Source organism: Thrips palmi, unplaced genomic scaffold (genome assembly GCF_012932325.1).
Source record: "Thrips palmi isolate BJ-2018 unplaced genomic scaffold, TpBJ-2018v1 HiC_scaffold_19, whole genome shotgun sequence".
Lineage (NCBI taxonomy): Eukaryota > Metazoa > Arthropoda > Insecta > Thysanoptera > Thripidae > Thrips > Thrips palmi.
In genome coordinates, this window is record NW_023144628.1 from 14,237,722 (window position 1) to 14,254,214 (window position 16,493).

The window sequence follows — 16,493 nt, forward strand, 5'->3', positions numbered from 1 at the left end:
TTGAAGGTGTGCTCGTGTTCAGTATGCTCTTGTAAGTGTGTACTTGTAGATATGCATTCGTAAGTGTTTTGTCAGTAGGCAGTGAGGTTTGTAGTGTGCACGCACTGTGAACACACTTAATCACTTTGTAGTTCTCTGTGCACAAGCTTTGCACGAAACTGTTCATTCGTTTCAAATTGCACGAATTGGTTCGCAACTACGCATTTGTGCATTTCGTAACGCATGCACAGTTTCGTGCAAAGTTTATGCACAAAAAGCTACATAGTAATTTAGTGCAAAGGTGCCGCATCGGCGTTGGCGTTCCGTACGGCGAAGACAGTGTACGGGTTTCCCAGGCTCACCTCGGAAAAAGTGAGATGTTTTCCCAGGATGCGCCTGGGAAACCCCGATTTTCGGTCCCAGAGACCCTGTAGAGAATAGAGCGTGATCGGAGCGCTTTGAACGGACTGCTCCTGAAGGCTAAATTGGAACGTCGTCCGAAACTGTGGCAAAGAAGTACGGAAAATCCGGTAATTTTTTTGCCAAGATTCTCCGTAGGCTCTTACAGTATTCTCCGTAGGACATTATTCACTCTACAAATAATGTCCTGTCAACGCCGTTAATTTATTACCAATGTTTGCTGTTATGCAATTCACGGCGTTTGCTGTGAACTAGTTCACGGCGTTCACTGTGATCTCGGTTACAGTGTTCACTGTGATCCGGCCACAGCAAACGCCGTGAATTGGAGCCTGATTTGCAGTCCTTCGGTGCTCAGCGGCGTCAAACTCACAGTGTTTACTGGGGACCAGATCACAGTGAACACCGCGAACAAGATCACAGTGAATCCCGTGAGCAGTTCACAGTAAACGCTGTGAGACCTACAGTGAAAACTGGTAATGAATTAACGGTATTTACAGGACATTTTTGGTAGAGTGTTGTCCGTAGGGCCGGACAGTCTTCTGGAAGAACGTTTAGACCTACGGAGATCACTGTAAGGTCCTAAGGAGAATAATGCAAGGTCCTTCAGATAATATTGACAAGCGGGCTACACTGCGAAAAATCAGTGTCTGATACGGAGCATGCTACGGCGTTCCGTATACCCCCTGAAATGGTGATACGGACATCTGCCGTACCACTCCTCCCATAAGAGCCTGCGCTTTGTAAAGCGTGGTACGGAAATTTAACGGAAAATGTACCGCTGATTTTAGACCGGAGGTTGCCGTTTCGGTTTTCCGTTTGTGAAAAAGTTCAAAATGCTCTGCGGACAGTGAGAAACGGGCGCTCCGTAACTCAAATTTCTGTAACGAATAACGTGCAAAGGTCAGTCCGTATCCTTACGGAGTGGCCGTCTCTTGCGTTTTGTCAGAGAACTTTGCGTTACGGAGCGTCCGTTCCTCACTGTCCGTAGAGCATATTGGACTTTTTAACAAACGGCAACCTGCGATCTAAAATTAGCGGTACATTTTCCGTTAAATTTCCGTACCACACTTTACTATGCACAGGCTCTCATGGGAGGAGTGGTACGGCAGATGTCCGTATCATCATTACAGGGGGTATACGGAACGCCGTAGCATGCTCCGTATCAGAAACTGATTTTTTGCAGTGTACGGAGAAATACCACAAGCTATTTACAGAATTTTCCGTACCTTTTTGCCACAGTGGAGCGTGTGCATCCGAGCGCCAACGAAGCGTGAGCGGAGCGTGCGTGCACGAAGCGCATGGCATGGACTGCTCCCGGACACGTAACACGTAAAAACAGAATTTGTTGGGACAGCGAAAATGTCTGTTGAGTTTGGGATAGCTAAAAATAGTTGTTTGGGGTACTATCAATTTTTTGTGAGAACGAACATTTCGTTCTGACAACAAACGATATCGTCAGGAGTACTAAAAAACATAAAAATGAATGTTTGTACTCCTGACGAATTATTTGTCGTGAGAGCAAAGTGTTCGTTCTCACAGCAAATTGATAGTACCCTCAGCAACTTGCTATCCGAAAATCAACATTCATTTTCGTTGCCACAGCAAATTCTTTTTTTTTTTTCGGGAACGAAGCGTGCCACGCTGGCCGGGGAGCTTGCCGCGGCCGTGAGCGACGTGTGACTTGACTGTGCCTACACTGAGACAAGGTGGTGCCCTGAAACTGACCGACCTAGTTTTAGGGCGACTAGAGTCGCCTTCTTTCTGGGCGACACAGTCTTCTAGTTTTAGGGCATCTTAGTCATGTAAATACTGAGCTTACTTATCTATGCTGGCCCAAGGCATTGCACACAAGTTTGCCTGCACATGGTTTAACTCAATGGATTTCACATTTGGGTGGCGTCAGAGATGCCCCAAATCTGGGCAGCAGTTGTTTACATTAGGTCGGACCAACCCCAAAGGTGCTCAGGTTGTGGCGCCTTGGGCCAGCACAGATAAGTAAGCTCTGTGTTTACATGTCCAAGATGCCCTAAAACTATGCGACTCATGTCGCCCTAAAACTGGGGCGGGCGACTTAGTCGGTCGGTTTCAGGGCACCACCTTGTCTCAGTGTAGGGGCGTGAGGGGGCTGTTACCGGAGTGTGCGTGAGGTGTGTAGTTACTTGGCAAAATTCGGTGTGGTTCAACCTCCAGTACAAAGCCTGCAAATATGAATACAAATAAGAAAAGTTATCTGCGCAAACCCCACCAAAAATGTAGAATTATGGATGATTACTCACAAGGAACATGTTCTGCCCCCTCCACAATTGCATGAGCCGTGGTCTGCTGGGTTTACTGGGATTTCCACATCCCTAATTAAACACTGATCTTCGATCAATTCTAATTCTTCAATGATATCGTCATCTTCCACTTCGTTATCTTCCGTATCTTCCTCTTCTACCCAGTCATGGTCATCTTCGTCATTTTCGTCTCCCTCTTCGCTTTCGAAGTATGAGAATTGACCAGTTTGTCACTGTCGTTGTTGTCTAGTTCTGGCACAGGCCTACGAATGGGTGAAAGACACAATTGGTACTAGTGCCGATTCAGAGAGTGGCAACCTATTAATAGTCAGATAAGAAGAGCAGAAATGGTCTCGACCATTAGGAATCATGGACCAGAAAGGACCATCAGACCTACGAGCTTTGTTTACATAAACTATTCGAATACAATACGTGGTCTGATTCGCTCTTGTGCACCAACTTTCCTTTGACCACTTTCGGACCTGTCACAGCTGAGTCTTGGGGAGCTATTTTGCGGGATGGCAACATGTAGGCTGAATACTCTAGAGAACCACAAACTGCAACCTGGATGATGTCACAATCAGCTTGGAAACCTGTTGTTTCAAGATCTATATAAACATAGGCACAGTCAGGCTGGAGCACAGATGTAGGTGGAATCCAAGAGGTGATAAAATCATCTGATGTAGCGGCTGACGTGAGATGGCAGCCACAGCTCCCTCCATCACACTGCCCATTCCTGGCGTATGTGATACCACCAGAGCTGAGCTCCCTCGCTTCTTACTACCTAGCCTGCAATTTCAGCTGAACGCGCCTCTTCTTCACGTTGGGGCAATTTCTGATACTCCCCTTGATTTCAATGGCCTTCTGGAGGTATTGTCTATACTTGGTTACCGATGGTGACAACTCGGAAGCAGTGAAAATCTCTTCAATGTAAGTTGCACCGATATTTTTGGCACAAACTGCGGAGGCAACCCTAGTCTTCAGTGCCTTTGTGCCTCCGTAAAACCACCTCAGGATGAACACGGAACACTGGGTCGGAGAGCGGCTTCATTTTTGGCAAGTTTTTGAAGGGATAGTCAGCCTGGTCCTTTGCCTGGCACCATTCACCACAATCTTCATGCTCATCAGACATATAGGGAGCAATATTCAGAATGGCACTGCGGACACCCACAACATTTTTCTCGTTCTGCTTGATTGCATTGTTGATACACCTTTCTAAATACTCAACAGAATCAGTGGTCAGCCATTTAAACGATTTCCCTGGTGGAAACAGAGGAATAGGACCGGGGTACGGCAACGGTACAGCAGGTGTGTAACACGAGCGCACGGCCTGACGCGCTTCACTTGTTCATTGTCAAGTCTTCACCTCCACACTGCAAATGAAGGGAAAGGAATAGTTATGCGCCTGGCTGAAGGGCATTCCATTTTAAATTTGAAACTGGAAATATTCCAGCAGTGCCTTGAGCTTTAATATTTGACCATATGATCAGCAGCAGCCAAAGTGCTCCCGAGACCCCTCTGTTGAGCTCAGGGCACAGCGACAAGAAAATTGGTGCGCATGTGCTGCGCCCACAGATTCTTCACCACTTGTGGAACATAAGGTGAAAAATAAAGAAATGGTTCTAGGTCAGAAGGAACTGAATGAGGGATAGAAACATTAATTTGGGACCTGTTGTAAAGGATGCCATCATGCGCCCACAACCCCTGATTGCACCCACAGGCGTACTGACCATAAAGAAGTTGTGCTCATGCACGCACTTCATGAGCTTCTCTTGAAATTTCCACAGGCAAGAAGCATCTATGCTATACTACCTGTGAAAAGGAAGCACAATAGTTGCTTCCAGCAAACAGTAAGCAGTGATTGGCCTTGCTGAGCTTCTCAGCCTCATCCCTGACAGTGTCTGCTCTTACAAACCTCACACACTCCTTTATGGCCTCCTTGAAAGACATTTCATCAAAACTTAAGCAAACAAGTCGAGCATTAGCTGGATCATCTCTGCAAATTTTGGAATCAGGAAGCTTCACAATATTTACATAGCTACCAGCACGGAATTCAAAGTCTTTTAGATGCCGATTCACACACAACTACCAGAGATGGGAACGGCATTTTTTTCTTTTACTCTGAAGTCTTCGTTTCCCTTTGTGAGTGCATCACTCGTGGACAAATGGCTTTCATTAAAGTTGGAGCATTCCATCCAACGGTGTGAGTAGAGAGGTCAGCCCTCTCCAGAAGTCTCAGTTGATCCTCGTTGAATACCTTCTTTTGGTTGCTGTAGTAATTTGCATGAAAATCTTTTTGGCTGAGCGGCAGCGAAGCCCGTTTCTCGGGTCCAGTTGAAAAGTTTTGTCTGTGTGTGTGTGTGGGTCTGTGTGTGTCTGTGTGTGTGCGCACTGATCTCAATTCATGCCGTCATAATAATGGAACAATTTTTAAAACAAAAAGTTTGTTTATAATAGAATTCACTGTTTTTTTCTTCAATGGATAAGAAACATTTGTTTCACCGTCCTCGGTTCATTTTTTTCCGTGGCTACTCGTAGTGCTTCTGTTTCGATCACCTGTGCTGTCACAAGACGAGCGTGGCTTCTTTTCTAGCGCCCGAACGCCGCCACAGCCAATTCGAACTCGTGGTGACTTCCATTTCTGGGGCCGCGGAATGCTCTCCTATCACGGTTGCATCTGAACGGAGACACTCTTTTCTTCCGCCAGTCGCGCACACAGGACTCGCCGATGTTATACTTCTTCCCAGCTGATCTGTTGCCGTGCTGGTCGGAGTACAGTATCACTTGTCTTTTCAAAACTGCAATGGTGTTTGGGGTGTTGCGCCGGTGACGCTCCTCGTGGAGAACTCAGCGTCCTCCTATAGCTGATGTGCGCAGGTCTTATCACTGAAAACGAAATGGTCGGACGCATGGCCAAAAATTGGCGTGACACGAAATTCACGCCAAAAATTGGCGTGACACGAAATTCACGCCGAAAAATGGCGTAAAAAGGTGAGTCACGCCCTCATTTGGCGTGAATGACAACGCGTTTTATGAGACAAGTCACGCCAAAAAGCGGCATGACAAGAAATTCACGCCAAAAATTGGCGTGAAATTTTCAGTCACGCCGATTTTTGGCGTGACTTTTCTGTCATGCCGTTTAATGGCGTGACACTCAATTCACGCCCCTGCAGCGGCACGAAGTCACGCCGATAGATTTTCAGTGTATAAAATTGCGAACCTCCTGCAGGACCTGCCTGCACCGTAGCAGCTATGGAGATAAACTTTTGAAACGACACGGCTTCCACCTGAAATCAATGAAAAAAGGACATTATCACGGGGGTAGGTTTGCCGAATTCGACGAGAATCATTTGCCTGAGAGTAAATTGAATGTCTTTATCGTGTTCAGCACCTTCGTCCATTTCCTCATCAGTCCCGTCGTTTTCCTCGTCATTTATGAAGTAAATTTGGTCGTCAAGGTCCTCAAAAAATACATATGAATAATAGCAAGAACATTCACACCCGAGCGTCTTCACTTGGGTCTGTTGCAACTGTGCTAACCGCGCGGTTACGCTTGGATTTTTGCCCGTCGTCGACCCTGGCGCGACCTGGGGCCTTTCCTCCAAGTCCTATTGTTTCTCTCGCCTCATTTCTTCCATCAAAGAGCACGAGTGTCCTGTTCTTTTTCTAAGGCGCTGCATGGCGTTTGCCACATGTTTCTTGCATGAGTGCTGCATGGTCATAAAGGAATTGAATAGTATGAACACATCTTTGGAGTGTAGTTCTCCCAAAGTAATATATGATTAACTTACCCAAGACTCAGCAAATTGGACGCATCGGCATTAGTCCTATCACTCAGGCCGTTGTACTTAGTGACGATGCCTGTAGCCGCCCTGTCGTACTTGTCACTGAAGGGTTACCTGTGCACAAGAGGTTTTGAAATAATCAGTGGGTTAATCAACATTGACGTAATGGACCAGAAAGAAATGATTACCGTGCATTTGAGCAACAAAGTCCGCTGTCTTTTGGGCGGTTTTAATGTCAATGGACCTTGGACCTTCCATAGATATTTATTTGTTGCTCAAGCTTGTCCGGCAACTTTAGTTCATAGACACCCGGCATGGGTCCGGTGATCACTCGCTCCCTCTTCATCTATGCCAGAAGCGCAGCGCGAGCGTCTTTATCAGCAGGAACCAAAGTGGCTGCGGCTCCTGTGGCACCAGCAGCACCTCCGTTGACCACAACGTTGCCTGGGTTGTTGGCAACGGGCCCAGCTGCAAACCAGAAAGAGATTAGGCACATGTAATTGATATCAGTAAAAGCAAGGGAAAGTTCAGCTCATAAGCTTGACAAACCTGGAATGACTACTAAACTGTGCAGACCTTGCATCCTTTCTGCGATGTAGACTCTTTGTGAATTTTTAAGTTCACCATAATCAGTGATGCACGGCAGGGCACGGCGGCGGCTGTCGCGACTCGCGCTCGGCGCCGGGCCTGCCGGGCCTCGCGGGCCTCGCGGGCTTCGCGCGCCCATCTCTTTAAGGTCAAATCCTCCATGCTGGAGGCCCCCATCCACCGCAGAAAATCTTTATGCTCCTGGAGCATTCGCGCCTCCCGCACCTCTGGAGTAGGTATCCTGAAAAAATAACAAGACAAAATGAGTCGGGTTGGCGGAACGGCATAGGACGAGACCGCCCTTGGTGCGGGCATCCCTTATCGGAGTCGTCTTGTACTCACTCTGGTACGACGAAGGGTTCTGGAGTTGGACACCGCTCCCCGTTGTCGCTGTCTAAGACGTGTGGATGCGGGCACTGGCAGTCCTTCCTGCAACATAAGGTGAATCGTTACATACACTGTCATTGCAGGCACGTGCCAGATGGCAGCGGAACATCTATGCATGGACCTACTTCAAGGGCATCCCTCAGCAACTCACATCTGACTCAGTGGGCCGTCGTCGTCATTATCCTCCTGCGATGACCAGGATCGTCTCCGTCCTCCTTGATGATGTAGTTGCCATCCGGCTTCATTAGGTCTGACACGTTCATTACTGCAGCCAATATGGCCATTTCCTCCTGTTTGAGCGACTCACCCTTGCCCTGCTTCAATACCTGCATCGTTTCCGTCAAGCCATAAACCTGGAAGCACATTGTTCGAGCAAGGCCATGAGATTGCATGAACTTGAGGATGATGGCGATGTCAAAGCGGAGTGCATTATGACCGACGAGTATTGGCTACCTTACTTTGACAGAAACTCAGAGGTAAAACAGTGGCAGGAGGCGTTGTGCACATCTTATCTGTGTGCCTCATCCCCTACGCTCAGACATGACACTGCTTCGGCCTTAGGTGATATTTTCTTCGTCGGTGTCATGTACCCACTGAATGTTTCACTTCCACACTTGGCTGCCAACTGTTCTTGTTCTCGGCCTTAAAGCCCAGTTGTCTCCGTGTCAATAATAACCACAGCACAATCTTCCGCCAAAGCCACTTCCTCAGGCATCCCAGCACCACTGACGTCATTTTCAGCAGCTGTTGTAGCAGCCACAGCCCTCTCCATTGTCGATGCCATGCCTCTCACATATAACAATTCTGGAGCTGGAGCTCTAGGCAGCGTATCTGGAACTCGAATGTGTGCTGTCTATTTGCTTTTCTCTCCCGTACCTTCTCAACTTGGGCTCGATACTTTGCAGTGTTGATTCCAGGGGAAATGTCACAACTGGTAAAGACTCCGCTCAGATGATTTGCCCTTTCCGTGTTTTTGAAGCACATTTGCATGCACACGGTAGCTCAGCGCAGGAGTGAATGCATAGAATCTGGATTTGGGTGCCCTCGTTTTAACGATCCCAGTCAACCAAACATAGTCCCGGTCCGGGACGGACCATGTTGGGTGGTCCCTGGGGATGTCCCTCCCCCTATACGTACTCCTCTTTGTTGTTCTTCATTCGGGCTTGCAGAGTCACTTTCATCAACATTTTGTACAGAAATGTCTGCTTCTTCAATCTGACCTATCACAGTCCCTGCAGTTTTATCTGATCCTAAAATAATGATGTGAAATGAAGGACGGCTAGCAATACTGGAACTCGGATAGCTGATAGTGGATCCGGAGTCCAAATCCAAAACCTACACAAGGACCAAAATATATTTTTGTTAGAAATTTGTGTGCAGAGTTAAGGTGCTACCACTCTCATTACTCGTAATGGTGCTCATTACGGTAGCACCATTAGGTAGCACAGCCCCCACCGGTCGCAGAAAAGACGCAATCCCCTCCTTTTCCAGTTCCATTCCCCACTCAGAGGTTGTCGAATGACTCCATTTCGGACGGGAAAGGCGGGTCTGGATCAGGGACCACAGGACTACATTAGTATAAAACCTAGATTACGACCTACCCTTTGGCGCGTTTGTACTGCGTAATTTACCTCCGATGCAGGAAGGCCACGGTGGCAGCAAATCCGATCTGAGCCCCGGGGGCGCTGCTGCAGGTGCATCATGGTCTACATGGGGTCGAGGAGCATTTCGGGAACGGATACAGCTAGCAGGGCATGTAGGGGTATTTTTGGAATCGGGGCGACGAGATAAAACCAGCGGGGCCAGTTTCAAGCGAATCGGAGAAGTTTGGACCCGGGTTCAAATCCCAGTAGGGTATATATTGAACTTTCTTTTTATTCGAGTTTTTCCATTGTTTCTCATGTTTTTGAGGGCGCTGATGACAAAAATAACATTTATTTTGACCCCAGACTCAGGTTTAAACCCGTCAGGGTTAAACAAAGGCGAAATTCACACATTGGTTATGTACGAGACGGGCCAAAGTTGCCGATGTATATCGCTACTTTTCCTGTTATTCTTATTCCGTTTTGAGAGGGAAAAGGGTGAGAACATTTTAAAAAACAGTTTCAATTTTACAGTATTTATTGCACCATCATATCGTGCACCTCTTTTTTCATACGTTGCCAGTACAAAACTTTGAGAGTTTCCTTCACCAACAGAAAATCAACCTTTGGGAGCCTCTTCTGACTAACTACACAGTCCAGACTTTCAGAACACTAATCAAAAGCTTCTAAAAAGCCCAGTAGTTTTTCTGTATAATTTATGGCCTCTAAGTCGGCAACCCTCTTTTCAAAAACTTCGAAATGTTCTGCAGCTGCCTCCGGCATCTGCTTGTAATACAGTGAAATATAATAGGAGCTTTGCTCCATTTCTTCTAAAGTTTTTAGAATAATAATTTTACTGCGGTAAATGTTGCCTAAAACATTTTGAGTTATAAGAGGCCCCAAAAGCCCCGCCCCTCTGTTAATTCTCACTTGTGTCTTATTCTCGTTATCAACTTCGAAGCGCAAACCCACTACATCAATTTTGTTCACATTCTTACTGTAAAAAAGTTTTTTAACTTCTTACCATGGTAATGGGCCATTAGTAACATTTGAATTTCAGAATTTTAATACAAAATACAACCATGGTAATGGAACATTAGAATTTTAGAAACGTTCTGAGAAGGCATTGACTCGGCTGAAAAAGAAACCCATATTTTAGTATTTTACAATGAAGACGAAACCCTCCTAAGATAAACAGGAGTGTTAACTTACTTGCAAAGGCAAACCTGCCGGTTTGGCCTCTCAGCTGGTATCTCGTCACGATATTCCTCTATTAATTCTGCTTGGCTTTCAACTCAACAGGCGGCACACTACCTCCCTGAGGAGGGGCACCAATGGCTCGCGGGCATTCTTCCTCAACGGTGGCGCCTCGACGCACCTGATCATACATACAACGGAAAACGCAGAACTAAGGTGTCCGCCCATGGAAAGTCTTTTATTGTCTCTCTGCATTTTCCTAACGTCCTTGTACTGGGCAAAGGTACACCTGCACAAATGAAATCACACGTTGGATACGTTCCAATACTGAAACATCTTAATTATAAGACTTGAGCACAGGCACTATGTGAAATCACTAAAGAGACTTTGGATACGTTCCAATAATAAAAACTCTTAATTATAAAACCCGTGAACTTAAAACCTAACTGAACACAAAGAGGTATGAAAAAATCACTAAAGGAACAATAGTTACACGAACAGGCCACTCAGCATCACAAAAACCGTCTAGTTCATCATTGAAATCTGTTGCCTTCCTTCGCCACTCCCTCAAGAACTGCTTGCTCTTTATCTTCTTCAGGTTGGCTGCCAGTCTTTTGCCGAGGCAGTCCTCGATGGAGTTGTTGTCACCACCACCAATGATACCCGATAGAAAACTCCGACTCCTAGACACACAACCACACACACGAACACCAGCCGAAAAAGAGAGACAGTACCGGATACCGGACACTACGCAGACGCCATCTTGAAGTATATTTTTCTTCACTTCTTCTTCGCCAACTAAAGACGGTGCGCTCTGTGATTGGTCCACTTTAAACTGACCGCCACCACCTTTCAGAAAAGTCGTAACGTAAGCATCGCATTACGGTTGGAAATCCGCTGCGTCGGATTTCCAGAAAGCCAATTCCGCAAGAGAAATAACGTAATTCAAAAGCCATAACGAAACCGAGCAGGATGCAAGCTTACATTTATTTTCACACGGTGGATTATTAACCGTAACGTAAGGAATTAAGGAAATAACCAGTATATAACTGCCTTAGTGCATCAATAGCATCACAAAAAAGTTATCAAATCATAAGTGGAAGAAATATTAATTGCTTCTATCTGTCAAGGGAAATGTCCGGATCCCGGCGACTCCTAAGATTTACCGGTAAATGTTAGGAGTAACCTACCCAACCCGGGAAATGTCGGGTTCTCCTATCATTTACCGGGAAGTGTTGCGGAAATCGACATTTACCGGTCGGCTGCGGGAAATGTTGAGTGAGGAGGTTGGTTGGGGAGGGAATTTTTTTATTCAACATGTTCTACTTTTTCTTCGAGGCATTTCGAATTTTGGGAGTAGCGCGCCGGGATCGGTTGCTGTAGCGGCGACCCAATAATAGACACCTTGACCTAGACACCATAACCAACCTCCGCACTCAACATTTCCCGCAGCCGACCGTGAAATGTCGATTAACCGCAACACTTCCCGGTAAATGATAGGAGAACCTGGCTCGGACAGACATTTCCCGGGTTGGGTAGGTTACTCCTATCATTTACCGGTAAATCTTAGGAGTCGCCGGGATCCGGACATTTCCCTTAACATATCCAATGTTACCAAATTATCACAAATCAAATGTCATACATTAACAAAGCACACCTTATTGTCCATTGATCCTCCTCTGAGTCCTGTTAAATCGTCTCTCTGCATTGGTGAGTGCACATCTCGCGGACAGGGGTCCAAGCAACGGCTAAAGGAACTTAGACCGTTGTATTGACCGGAGTCCTCTCATGCGAATGCTCCTTGCCATTTTCGTTCAGGCAGTTCAGGCAGTGTAGAACTTTCCCGAGAGATGGCACCACAGTCGAGTACTTCCAAAAAAATTAAAAGGTCCTTGTTGGGGGTGGAGAGTCCTATCCTCACTGTGCGTCATCTTTGTCAATGCCGCCTGATTTGGCAGTGTAGTTGCCGGTGCGGGCGAGGCGAGCACCAGCACCCTCGTCAAAGTGCACAAAGACAGCTTGACAGGTGCCACTCAGCATGGGCACAGCAACGGGTGAACTTCTGAGATTTCAAATTTATCAAATCAAACTTGTTTTAGCCGTTTTCCTCGTCTCATCGCGGTGCCAGGGGTATATAAACTTATCCCAATAGTGCAAAATGAACGGGTAGTGTCCGCGGCCTAATCCTGTTGTTGGCTCTTCTCGGGCTGCCCCAGTGGCCGAGCGCGCTGCCGGTCCTGGGCTGCGTCTCCAGCGGGGGGAGGGGAGGGGGCAGACGGAGCGGAGACAATAGATCGGAATGCAGCGAGGTGTCCATCATAAACGTGTCGCACCGACTCGGCCGTCCTGCACGCAGTTCTGATTCTTTCCGCCGCGCCACCCTCCGATGCCTCAGGATTCGACCGCCAAATTCAAAACGTGTGAAAAGGACGGAAAACTGAGTGAAACGGCAAGAACGCCTACGCAAAAACTATGATAGGTACAGCGAATCCGAAAACGGATCCGTGTAGGGGAAGGGTGTCCGGAGGGCAATTGATCAGTCCGAAAGTAATCCGACAATTATTAGTGCCATTGAGGTAGCGCCAAAGAAAAGAGCGAAAGTAGTCGGTTTTGAACACCTCACCAAACGTACAAATATTGATCGCGCGACTCCCGGCCTGATCAATTGCCCTCCGGACACCCTTCCCCTACACGAATATGCTTTTGGTTTCCAGATCAGTCGCATAGTTAAGCCGTAGGCATTTTTTTCCGTGAGCGCTGTTTTCACACTTTCATCGTTCAATATTTCGGTTCAAAATTTTTTGAAAAGAAAATCCTTTGAATGGTGTGCTTGTATTGACGTCCTTAATGAATGTACAAATTTTGAACGAAATCGGTGACCCAAAATTTACGCGATCTAGCACCTTAACAACCCTTGGCTTGCATCTGGATAGAATAGTCTTCCTGGAACTGTTTTGGTAGTTTCGCAACCTCCATTGAAACGCGTCTTAATAAAGTTCCTAAAACAGAAAAGGAAAAATTATGTCACACCGTTCAGGACTTAATATGCTAGTGCTAGAAATTCAAAGACCGTACTCTGCACGCACTGAAAATCCAAGTGTGGGACAGGCATGCACTAGATAACGTGGGACAAAATGTCCCACGCGTGGGACACGGTTTGTCCCACGCTTACAAACGTGGGACACCGTTTGTCCCACGCTTGTAAGTGTGGGACACGGTTTGTCCCACGCTTGTAAGCGTGTAACACGGTTTGTCCCACGTTATCTAGTGCATGCCTGTCCCACACTTGGATTATCAGTGCGAGCTCATCGATCTTAAATAGCTTTTCAGTGAGGTCGATCACAAATTTTGTATTGTGAGGGTGCGGGTTTGGGGAGGTTTCCGCCGAGAGAGATGGAGGTATGGCTAGGTACAACACTGGGTTTATTCAGTACAGACAACACACAACAAGTACAAGTACAGTGCGGGGCGAAGGTCTAAGAGACTCGACGCGGGACGAGTGAGGGAGAGGACGTCTTGTCGCTGCTACCGCTGGACTCAGAGTGACCCGACCGCTCGGCGTCGCGGAGGTCTCGGGGTGGCGGACCGAGGGCCCGGCGGAGGACCAGTGACAATTACCTTTGACAAGCGGCATGTGGGTCGGGCACCCGCACCTGTTGCAGTAGCCCGGGCGCTTAATCTTGGTCTCGTGCTCCTGCACTGGTTTGGGGCCGACCGCCCCGAGCACGTCCTGTTCATCACTCGACACCACATTGTTCCAATCCCAGCTATCAAAACTGTCTAAATCACTTTCACTCTCCGCACCTGCGGCGAGGGCAAGGGCTTGGTGGTTGCGGGTGGGTGGGTGCAGCTCCTGCACGCCTAGAAGATCACCTTCACGGACGTTGCTGCCGGTGTCCTGCTGTGCGGCGGGCCGTGGCACTGCGTCCAGCAGATCTAGTAACAGGGCCTCGGCTGTTGGGGCCGCGACTTCTTCGGACTCGTAGTCACAATCACTGTCCGTGTCCGCTTCCACTGGTCGCGGTGCTGGCCCGACTGCTCCCAGTAGATCGTTGTTGCTGTCGGACTCGCCGAGAGCCAGTGCCAGTTGCAGGTCGGCGTCCAGGCTCTCCGGGGTTGGTGTTGCCGCGGGCATGAACCTGGGGAGGTTTCCGGCGAGAGAGATGGAGGTATGGCTAGGTAAAACACCGGGTTTATTCAGTACAGACAACACACAACAAGTACAAGTACAGTGCGGGGCGAAGGTCTAAGAGACTCGACGCGGGACGAGTGAGGCAGAGGATGTCTTGTCGCTGCTGCCGCTGGACTCAGAGTGACCCGACCCGAGCCGTATCACCACAGTATCATTAACAGCCCCCGGCATGTGCATTGCGCTCTTCAGGAACTGCTTGTACTCTTCGGTGTACGCCACCTCACTGATGTACACCCCATCATAAATTTCCACAAGTCCACCACTGGGATCCTGAAAACAAATTAAGTGCTTTAAGTCCTGGTATCACCAAGCATATAAGGCAGGAGAAGTAATTAAGGATACTGTAAAGTGAAACTAGCATACTAGCAATACATACAATATGTACAATATACGGTTTTTTTTGTACAAAAACCAGTTAGTAGGCCTAAATGTTACAATATGTACAATGTTAATCTGAAGAGCTAAACTTTGATCCAGGTTTCTTTATCCACTGAGGGGAGAAATGTCAAAATGTCCAGATGTTTTGGGGATAGCCCACACCTGCGTTTGGGTAGCAGCGCAGCCAGCGTGCGAGAACAGTCGCTCCGACGCAACAGACGTTGCCAGGATGATCAGATACTCCATGGCCAACTCATACACGTGCTCGAGGCCCACTCTCATCCCGCACCATGTCTCCAAAGGATTGGGATTAGTGCGGCGGTTAGCGACTGGATTGTGTAGTAGGCCTTGAACTGTGAAGGCATGGCACGTGCCGATTCCTGATCCATTGTCCATTGCCCCGGCCGAGTTGCGGAGCACGGAAAAAAGGAATTCGTTGACCCAACGAAAAAGTGCGTTGATTCCGTGATAACCAAAAAAAATTGTTGGAGTTACTAAAATTTTGTTTAAGTAACGAAATTTTTGTTGGGAAAACTAAAAATCTGTTAGCGCAACCAAAAGATCCGTCAAAGGAACAAAGTCATGATTTTGTCCCTCCAACTAACTTTCTTGCTCCGCCAACGAATTGTTCGTCGTACCAACAAATTATGCGTTACGCGAACTAACTTTTCGTTACTCTAGCAACTTTTTTTCGGTTGTCACGGAATCAACGTACTTTTTCGCTGGGTCAACGAATTCCTTTTTTCCGTGAGGAGCGCCTGATCGACGGCGGCTCAGATGCCGGAGGAGGACGAAGGTGCAGCCTCTTGCTCACAATACTCTCCTCCAAGGCACGGCCAGACGCCGCTACCTTCTCAGCTATTCTGCCACCTGCGGATTAAAATAAGAATATAGTAATACATCTTCAATTTGCGACAGCCTGCGAACTCTCAAAGACGAGCTGGACATAAGGACTCCACAGAATTACTTTAATTGGGTTTTTTTAATATCTTAAGGGGAGGTTCTGGTGAAAATGCTATTTTCTCCTAAATAGGTCCCACTGTGAAAATTTGTTAAAAATTTAATGTCTTATCAAGTATTTATTAAAATTTTTCATTGGGGAGGCACATTCTATGCCCTGAATCTAGTCGCAGAGCCTTTTTCTCCCATTTAGGCTATAACTTTAAAAATCTTCTTGCGCATACTATTTTGTCGTAAAAGGTTGGCTTAGACATTTTTCACTTCTTCGATTCATTCTTTTAAAATGCCGGCATGCCCATCTCAAAATGTCAATTGCATTTTTATTCGGAAGCTTTCTAACCAAGCATTTCAATTAAATTGATCAAAAATGTACAAAATAGACAAATTTTAGGGACTTTTCAGCATAAAAAGCTAATAATTAATAATATAATGGAAGTATTGAGCTATGCATGCCGGAATCATTTGAAAATGAGTCGAAGAAGTGAAAAATGTCAAGGTCAACCTTTTATGACAAAATAGTATGCGCAAGGAGACTTTTAAGATACAGCCAAAATAGGCTCAAAAAGACTCTTCGACTGGGTCTACAGCCTGGCATGTGCCTTCAAAAGTCAAATTTTAGTCTCCCCAATGAAAAATTTTATATTCCGAACAAATTATGACTGTAGGATCCATTTGGAAAATAGCAAGATTTTCACCAGAACCTCCCCTTAAAGAAGGAATAATTAAAGACTAAGAATTTTTTCTACGT